Raw genomic sequence first — 10,156 nt, forward strand, 5'->3', positions numbered from 1 at the left:
TAAAGGGAAAGTTTTACTTCGATTTGGTGTATTTGTGGTCTCAGAGTTGCAGTCGGGCGAACCCTGTTCAGAGCTTGCGGAGGCACGGATAATGATTCACGGGACTAGACTCAAATATAGGTTAAATATAACTTGTTTCAGGGAGAAGGCCCATGCAGAAGGAGCAGATGGCCTCCGCAGGCTCCTGTTCTAAGGATCCGCACAGGCGGCTCCCTATGACCCAACCGGATTCAAGAGAGACTGCTGGGATCCGGGCCCCAGACCTAGTCCTACCCTCCATTAGGTAGATTGACACCTGTGACCACGCCCAAACGGGTGTGGTCAGTGCTACACGTGCGGGCGTGATGGATATCTCTCTACCAGAGTTCCTTGAGGCAGTTGAAAAGCTCTAAATACCTTCCTGCCAGTGGAGCTTCAGGGCATGGTGTTAGGGAACAATTTCCCAAACACTGACCGGATCAGAGCAACAGGAAGACAACCTTACATTCCCAGCAATGCTCCAACAGGGTCCTCCTGTATGCTACTTAGGAAGTCAGAAAGTATGACTCAGTCCTCCAACCCAGATGCCCATCACGGTGCTTAGTGAATCATAACACTCTGAGAACTGACAATAGGAAAACGGAAGTGCATTTCAAATGTGATTTCTTTCTATTTTACCAGAGTGCGAAACCATATATCATATATAACCGTGTAGTTCCCTGGGTTCGTTGGCTATCCTACAGAAGAAAAGGTGACCAAAATTCATCAGATCGGATGCTATGTCTGCTAAGGTTCGCCTTTTACAGTGGTCTGTGAGGGAATTGGTCTTCCTAAGGAGACACTGCATGGCTTTCCTTCCCATGCCTTAGCTTGACTTATACTTGTCAGATCCATCAAAGGGGGAAAAGAAGACAAGTCAGAGGGTCAGAGCAAAGAGCCCCGCAGGGACGCTGACCCAAAACCCGGTCGTCCTGCCTCTTACCTGAAGCTGCCCACCAACAGAGGACATGAGTAGTGGGTTTTCCTTCCTCCAGCCTCCCGGAAGGACGCAAGTGCAATTTGTTCTTCCAGAAAGTTGTTTAGGAAAGCCGGCATGACCTCTTCTTCTGCCCATCTGTGGAGAAAAATGCCACCTGACACGGTGACCCCAAACACAATCCCACAGCGACTAGACAGATTAGACTATGGAGGTTGGTCTTGGGGACAGAGATGCAAACCACCCCAGTGCTTTGCCCCCTCAGTTTGCCTGCTCATAGATACTACGCATGACACTGAACCGTGGTCGGGGTTCAGAGCTAAACAGCTCTGTGTGAGCCTCTCAGAAAGAAAAAAAAATGGCCATGGTGGGGGGGAGGGAGGCTCGTTTTTTCAACTGTTCGAGAAGACTTCCCATTGAGCAGGAGGTGTGGAGGCTGCGGCTGCCTCGGCCCCAGAGTCCTTTGGCTTCCATATCTAATATGAACATTGGTGTAGAAACTCTCCCAGACACTACCAGGCAGAGACGCCTAACTACCAACACGAATTATCGGCCCCAGAACTTACCGTTTCTGTGTTACTTCCCCCACGCCCGCAATATGCCTGCTTTCCCTACCCTAAAGTAAACTCTATAGAGGCATCTCTTGCCCAACAGGAGATGTTCAGGATAGCATCAATCCTTTACATAGGCAGATGCTTGTGACACTGATTTGGAAATGTAGCAAAGGTTCCCACGTCCCTAAGTACGGCTTTCCTTTCCAATACACCTAACTGAAACCAAGCGGTTCGTCCATGATGGCACCTCTTTGGTCTGAGATGTTAAGGGTGAGTGGGAATGCATGCTTTTTGCCTACGGGCAGAGTTTGGGGAAAATTGGCAGAATTTAAATTTATATTTCAGAATGAGAAAAAACAGTTTGGAACATCCTACTGGAGAAAAACCAGATCTGTAAACAACGATGAAAGAAATGGAGCTGACAATAGAATCCAAAGTCGGGAAAAATAAATCATAATAGCGTGATCAATCTAACCACTTTATTTAAGTCCACGGAATGACACAGGAAAATCATACATGTCCCGGTGCCTAAGCATGTCTTGGCTGAAACTCCCATTAACTCATTTTTTTTTCTCTGCCATTTTCTTTGAAGGAAACCAAAGGAAAGCTCCCCCAGGTGCTGTTCAGATGCCAGCATGGCATTTGAGGACTCTTATTCCAACCAAATTAAACCTGTGCCCCCCTAAGTATCTGCTCCACGAGTTTTAATGGGCATCCTTCAGGCACTGAAGGCAAACATTAGGCAGCTATCTCCAAAGCCAGGAACAGTAACATCTAAGGAACAAACAGACTGCCACCTGTCTAGGATTTGGGCTCCGTGGTCATGCTCACTGTATCAAAGCATCCAGGGACACAGGCCTTCTGGGGGTGAGGACAAGATCAAGAGGCTTGCACATTCCCAAGTAAGACACAAAAATCAGGATGCGAAAGTAAGGATCAAGCCCCTCTTTGTTCATTTACAATTCTAAAGACCTTGGTGAGGGATGCCTGTGCTTCCTAGACAAGGCCGTGTGAAAGGAAATTTAAGGAGAAGGACCATTTCATGGGGTTTTGTGTGTTAACAGAGATTGTCTGCAAGGTGCTTTGAGATTCGGAGATTAAAGACATCTGCGAAGCCCCGTTACAGCGCTGACACTTGCAAGGGCTTTGAGAGCAGAGGGAGCCTCCTCAGCTGTTGGCAAGGAATTCCGGGGACGATTATTGTTTCCTTGTGCCTGCTGCTCTGAGAGGAGCTGTAACTCTGCCTTTAAATGGAGCCTTAAGTGTCACGGAGGAGTGTGTGTGCCATCTCACTGATTCTTCCGTATTCAGAACTTGAAGTTGTATTTCTACTTAAATATGTGTGACAGCTTTTAAAAGGAGAGAAGAGAAAAGAAAAAAAAAGCCTGTCTTTGCACTGCCAGCCGACGGCACCTCCCCTAGTCAGCTTAGATTTGCAGGTCCCACGACAGGAGAGAAACCGTCATCTCTGCTGACTTCAAAAGGGAGATGTCCCGATAAAACGGCTAAAACGTGTGGTTGTGTAATAAGGTGAGTTGCCATGTCCCTCCTCCAGGCTGACACTCCTAGTGTGTGAACCTCGTTTGTTATCACAGGATCGGCACTAAGCAGACTGCTACAGGCCTCGGGAGCTTCCCGGGAATATTTAACCACAACCACGTTGCTTGAGCAACACTGTTACTCAAACCTGTGAGACCCCACAGAGTGCAGGGTGTGCTCATGTAGTTCACATGCATTACATGGAAGCCTGCCTAAGGAGGGTGGCCCCTGTGATCTTTGTGGTTATAAAGGACTTCCAGGCAGTCCACAGAGTCATTACTTTGGAGAAAGGGAGGAGGATGCTTATGCCATGACACAAGGCTCTTCCTTCTCTGCCTGAATCCCCTGTCTGCAAAGGGAGGACAGTCTGTCTGATGGTGTCACTGGAGAAGAGATGCTTCAGGGCAAGCGGTTTTGAAAAAGCATCACCATCACGTTTTTTTCTTTTAATTACTTCTTTAACATTACATCATTCCCCTCTTCTTCCCTCCAACCCCTCCCATTATCCACCCTCTCTTCTCTTTCAAACTCATGCCCTCTTTTTTTCATTAACTGTTGCATTATACATTCCTAAATACATCTAAATGCATAGCACATTAAACACACACACACACACATGCACACACACACCCTAGGTGACTAAAGTTAAGCCAAGTTTGAGAATCACCACTTTCTCGTCTCACAATGGAACCCCAGAAGCTACAGAAGAAAGAATGGGGTTACGCCACTGGCAGGATCTCACGCGATGATGATAAATGATGACAGCATGAGATAAAACAGAGGACGGATGCATCCACTTGTGACCCAGGAGACACCCGAGCAGCTTGCCTTGTGCATGTGGCCCCCAGGACGCAGTCACGTGGACACAGAGAGCACTCGCAGGCCCCGGAAGTCAAGGGGCAGCTGACGTGACTGGGGATACCCAACAAAGCATCCAGACGGGCCTGTCCGTCTCCTGATGGCTCCAGGAAGCAGCCAGTGAGGCTAGAGAAATGGTCCAGGGGTTAAGAGCACCTGCTGCTCCTAAAGGATCCGGGTTCAATTCCCACCACCCACACGGTAGCTAACCACCAACCACCTTTAACTCCAGTTCCGGAGGACCTGACAGCCTCCTCCTGCCTCTGAGGACACAGGAGAGGCACATGGTGCACAGACACACAAACAGGCAAACACTTCCACCGTGTAAAATGGAGATGGGCTGATCTTTTCTTTACGCTTCAGCCAAGGTGCCTGTTCTGAGAAGCCCTACTGACTGAGGCTCCCAGAAACAAGCAGACACACAGAGCCATCTCAACTCCACGGAGCAGGAGGGAGGACACACTGGGCCAGCACCTTATGTGGTCCCACTGTGCAGCACAGCCCAAAGCTCCTGTGTGTGGATAAGCACTCACGCTTTCGTGATCAGACCGTGCCACGCCTAAATGGACTCAGCCCAGTCTTTGAAAACGAATAGGCACTCTACACACACAGCTCAGAACAACGTGTCCAGATCTGGCAATGAAACCACCACACCTAGAAGAGTTGCATCTCAGCCTTGCCTGCTGATCCATAACCCTCATCCCCAGGCATCAGAGACAACCTTGATGTCACCAGACTTTGGCATAACACAACTGATTTTTTTAAAAAAAACCTTAATATAAGATATTCAGTAATGAAATAGTATTCAAAAGCAATAAGAAACTGAAAAGTTAATTATAAAAAAATGCAATAAATGATGTTAAAATCCAGTCAAGAGTCTCAACACCATAAGGGATTAAGCATAACAAAGGGTTTCTGGGCTCATGACTGGGGATGTAGCTCAGTTGGCAGAGTGCCTGCCTGGGAAGCCATGGTCTTGATCGCCATCACTGCATAAGTTAGATGTCTTGATGCAGGCTTAGAGTCCCCCCACTTGGGAAGAACAGACAGTGGGAGCAGAAGTTCAAGATCATTGTTGGCTAAATGGAAAGTTGGAGGCCAGCCAAGACACATAAGACCCTGTCTTAAAAAAATAATAATTTTTAATTTAAATGCCCAAGTTGCATAAAGAAAAACAATTAAAATGGCAATATATACATATACATATATGTATATCCTTTAAGATTCATGACACATCAGGAAGGGAGCAAACCCTTGCTCTCTTGGGATCCGTAAAAGGAGAAACTGGGAAAGAACAAAGTAAATGTTGAAACACTTCAGATCTTGAGATGCACAAGGAGATCCATGCCAAAAACCCAGGAGACCGGTGAGTCAACCAGAGAGTTTCTCTCTGCAGCATGTCATGATCAACCCTTAAGAGAACAAGACCCAGGGGGCATCCTGAAAATGGCAAGTATCCACTATTGGAAAGGGTGTGAAGGAACGGGCATTTTATATGACAGTGCAAACTGGTAGGGGCTTTAGAAGGCATTCAACGTTTCCCGCTATTAAATTTAAATACCTGACCCTTTCTGGGTAAGATGTCAGGTTGGAAGCGGTGGTGTCCATATGAGAGTGTGAAAGAGAAGACAGAACAGATTCTATCCCAGACATAGAAATGATGGAATAGTGTGGGGACCACAAGGGGAAAGCGAACACATCTGACAATTGCAGAAAATATTGGAGCCTCCCCTCTCTGAGAGATGCTGGAGACCAAGCCTTCCAGAGCCAGCTGCTCACTAAGATCCCCCAAATAAAACTAGAAGAGACATGCAAGATGACCTAAGTGCAAATTGCAACACAGGAACACACACACACACACACACACACACACACAAATAGAAATAGCAGTACGGCGTGACTGCTTGACATGATCATAACATCTCAATTAATGAACCCAGAGACAACACTGAACTAAAGTGTGTAAGTTTCCAGATGAAGAATTCAGAAGTTTCTGTAAAAAAAAAAAAAAAAAACCAATGACTTAAAAAAAAAAAAACACAAGGAAACAGATGAACAAAATAAGGAAACCAATGCTGGAGTCAGAGAAGAGAGTCAGAAACATCAACAAGAAAGTGGTGAGGGAACCTTGATATTTTCCAAAAGCATGGTAGCAAGCATTGCCAATAGACAGACACAACCACAAACTTCTCCATGACACTATTATAGACAAGATGCTAAATGCACAAAACAAAGAAACAATACGGGAAGCTGATGGGGGATGTCCTTCAGTGTGTATGTTTGTCCTATTGGTTGATGAATAAAGCATTGTTGGCCAATAGGGAAGCATGATGGGTGGGACTAGGAGAGTTGGAGGATTTTGGGAGATGAAGGCACAGTCAGTCACCATGTAGGATGCGAGAGGGGTAAGAGGTCTGGAACCTTTCTTCAGTAAGAGAAGACCACGTGGAAGTATTCAGATTAGCAGTTATGAGTTAATAATTAAGTCAGAGCTAGCTGACAAGAAACCACAGAAAATGACCAACAGTGCCATAATTAATATAGTGTCTCGTGTTTCATTTGGGGGTGCAGAGACAGCAGCAGGACCCAGGCAGCTGGCGGCAAAGAGTACACATTGCAGGAAGCTGTGTGAGAAAAAATACCAACCCGCAAAGGCAACACGTGAGAATGACGTCATGCCCCCTCATTAGTGACTCTCAAGGCCAGGAAAGCACAGAGTGACGTACTCTAAGCACTGAAACTAAATGGCCGGTAAAGAAAACGTCTGTCTGAGAGTCAGCCTTTCAAGTAGAGGGAGAAATGACCAGAATTCAAAGTGAGCACAAACTAAGACGCTCCCAACCATAAAAGAGCAATACAGAAGTTAACGAAAGGAATCAAAAGCAAAGAAGGAGTAAATACAGTCTCAAGTGAGAGTGCAGGAAAATATAAATTCTGTGAAAGGAATGCGTGGACAAGGGAGAACTAAGAAAACAACGTGAGACGTGACAAGCCACCTTACACCACGTGGAAAGGACAGACAACCAGGAAAACAACCAACTCTAAAGAGTGCAACCAAAGAGCAACAGCGGAGATGCTTAATAGGAACAACGGGAAATAGGAAGATTGGGTGTAGCATCATCAAGGGGATGGGGGGAAGAATGTCATTCAAAAGAAGGAAAGAGAATCTGCCGTTGTCTTACTTCCAGTTCTCATCGCTGTGACAAAGCACCATCACCAACAGTGGCTTGAAGAGCCAAGGGTGCAGTTAGCGCCCGTATTCTGGGTCTATTGAGGGACACCAAAGCAGGAACTCGAGCAGACAGGAACCTAGAGGCAGGAGCCGAAACAGAGGTCGTGGAGGGATGCTGCTTACTGTCTTGCTCCTCATGGCTTGCTCAACCTGCTCTTCTATAGAACCCAGGACCACCAGCCAGTCCAGGGATGACACCTCCCACAATGGGCTGAGCCTTCCTACATCAATCACTACTCATGAAAACGCCCTGCCCTGCAGGCCTGGTTATGACTTGATCTTAAAGAAGGCTTTTTTTCCTCAATTGAGGGTCTCTCCTCTCAGATGACATTTAGCTTGTGTCAAGTTGACATCAAAAGTAGACAGCACAGATAAAAATACAAGAGAATATAAAACTTTAATAACAAAAATTGGCTAAACCAATTGAAGACCATAGGGGGGAAAAAGACAGAAAATAATTTGTATCAATAAATGGAAAACTATACCAATGCAAAGAGAAACACAGGGAGCCACGATGTAGCTGCCATAGGAGTAAGAAGTCTGGACCCTTTTCTCCGATAAGAGAAATAGTTAGATTAACAATTATGGAGTAAATACTTAAGCCAGAGCTAGCCAGTAAGAAACCAAGCAAACTGCCAACAGCTTCATAATTAATATAGCCTCTTGTGTGTTCATTTGGGACTGATGTGGCTCTGGAACCAGGCTGGCGGGAAGGCTTCTCTCTACAGAAAATGAGCACAGGGAAGACAAAATAGGCAAAAACCCAAGACCATAAAAACGCACAGTCTATACCCATCAGTAATTGTGCTAAATGTAAATGGGTAACGAAACTAAAAGTGGTTGCCAGATATAAATAAAAAAATTAACACCTTTGTGCTGAATACAAAAGAAACAATGCTAATTCCAGAAAAACTTACCTGTTGGGGGTAAGTTCTAGGGAAAGGTTGAAGCACAGGTGAGAGTATCCGCTACAGGCGCTGCCCAAAGGAGACCTGGAAAGAAATGAAGTGCATGAAAATTCTCAGCGGTGGGGGGAAGATTCACAGTGATAAAAGGCTCAACCCATCCTCTTAGGAGATAAAAACAATTCAACACATATGTACCTAATAAGGCAGCACCACGATGTATAGAAAAATGGACAAAAACAGATAAAAGCATACATGGATAAGAATGTAGACTTACCAAGAGATTCCAGTGGGCCATGCTTGGACTAGTGGGCATCATTTCTACCCATACTCCAGCAATGTTACAGACTTCAGGGTCGTGATTCTTGTGCAAGCAGAAGATGATTTAAACTGAGGCACTGACTACCTCGGGGAGAAGTAGGGCTTGGCTCTATGGAGAGTGGTTAGCTGGAGCCCAGAGAAGAAGGGATAATCCAGTGGGCAGCGTCCCAAATGTTACTGGAGCCTGAGCAAACTCCGGTGAGCAGCAGACGGGTCACGTGGGGTGGGGCTTAACCATAGTGGAAGCAAACACAGTGCCCTCACCTTTCCGGTCCCCTTCCCCTCACCTTTCCGGTCCCCCTCCCCTCACCTTTCCAGTCCCCTTCCAGGCCCCGAGATCTCCTGTGGAAACACAGAGAGACTAAATCTCACCGGACTGTGGTCTGATGAACCTGCATTACAGTTGGAAACAGGGAAGGCGGCGTCCAATGGAATAATTCTTCTGACTCAAGAGCTGCCTGAAACTCAAAACCCTGCAACTCAGAATCCTTCTCTCCCAAGGTGGTTCATGTTGCATCATCTTCTCCTCTTCCGCTGCTTTTTGGTTTGTTTACTCTTTATTCACTTAACAAGCACTATTTGTAGGCTGTAGGATCTGTGTCAGGACTAAGGAAGGGGGTGGGAAAGAGGTTTGGATAGACTCTCAGCAGAATAAAGAGCCCAAACTAAATGGAGTAATAAATAATCAGAATGAGATAGTGAGATTCCCAGTGGGCAGGGTGGGCAGGTCATGAAGCTCTTAACCACAGAGAAGTGATAGATACCAGATACTAGTGTGTACCAGGAATGCTGGGAACATAGATGCTCATCAATTCTTTCTGGAAGAATTCTTTGGACAGTTAGCTGGACTCACACCAGTGACCCTAGAACTGCAGCATATTGTTTGGAAATCTACAGCTATGGGGTAGATAGCTCTTGAAATGTGTCAGCCGTGTGAAATCCTGGATGGATTCTCCCAGTGGGTAGGGAATTAAAGTTCACACTGACCTTTCATGAAAAGAAATTGACTGATTTTTTTTAACCTGGAGCCAAGAGAAGAACTCCAGACAGGCCCATCACTGATGTGTGGGTCAAAACTAAGAATCTAAGAGGTCCAGCACGTCTCCATGTGTGGAAGGCGCAAGACCAGGCTTTGAGTGAGCAAACACAGTAGATTGAAAAGTCTACATACTATGATCTCATGTACATCCTCATACATTCCATCCCTTTCTCCTCTACCCTAGAGGCAGTCCAAAGTTTAGAGCTGCAGGTCCGAATTCCTTCAAAACTCCCTGTGTACCTCCTTTTCCATCTCTGCCTTACAAAGAAAAGGGTGTCCAGCTTGGTTGAGTGCCCAGCTCAGATAACATAAATGAAAGCAGGTAGAGCCATCGTTACCATTCATCTGATTCATAACGAACAGGCAGGGAAAGCATGCTAACGCGAGCATCTGGCTCAGATGTAAACTCAAAGTTTTTCATATGCAGCTTTCATTTATTCCTGGCATGGGTCACTAAAACAGGCGTGTCATTAGCCCATTCCCAGATGAAGTCATCAAGGTCCAAATGATAAGGAATTTGTTTTAGGTCACTTGAGTTTATTGAGTGTCGTGGCTAGAATTTGGATCGAGGGGGGTCTCTGATGAGAGGATTCAAAAGTACTTTGGTTTAATGGGTGCAGAGGATGCCAAGACGGGAACAACAGAGAGTGGCTGCCTCCCTAAATGCTATCTTAGTTGAAAACTAAAGGCAGGGGCTGGAATGATGGCTTGGTGTTGAGTTAGCTTTGCTGCACAAGTGTGGGGGCCTAAGTT

The 10,156-nt window shown here is 46.0% G+C and overlaps 1 long non-coding RNA gene across 1 annotated transcript; it reads right to left on the reverse strand.

Moving 5' to 3' along the window:
• Positions 1-969: 969 nt before the first annotated feature.
• Positions 970-8,956, reverse strand: LOC110343427. The gene is made up of 4 exons (XR_002385697.2): positions 8,737-8,956; positions 8,321-8,593; positions 8,056-8,130; positions 970-1,093 (listed from the first exon to the last, which is right to left on the reverse strand). It is a non-coding gene; the product is annotated as an uncharacterized LOC110343427 (long non-coding RNA).
• Between the last annotated feature and the right edge of the window lie 1,200 nt (positions 8,957-10,156).

This window comes from Mesocricetus auratus, unplaced genomic scaffold (assembly GCF_017639785.1).
Source record: "Mesocricetus auratus isolate SY011 unplaced genomic scaffold, BCM_Maur_2.0 Super-Scaffold_100009, whole genome shotgun sequence".
Classification (NCBI taxonomy): Eukaryota; Metazoa; Chordata; class Mammalia; order Rodentia; family Cricetidae; genus Mesocricetus; species Mesocricetus auratus.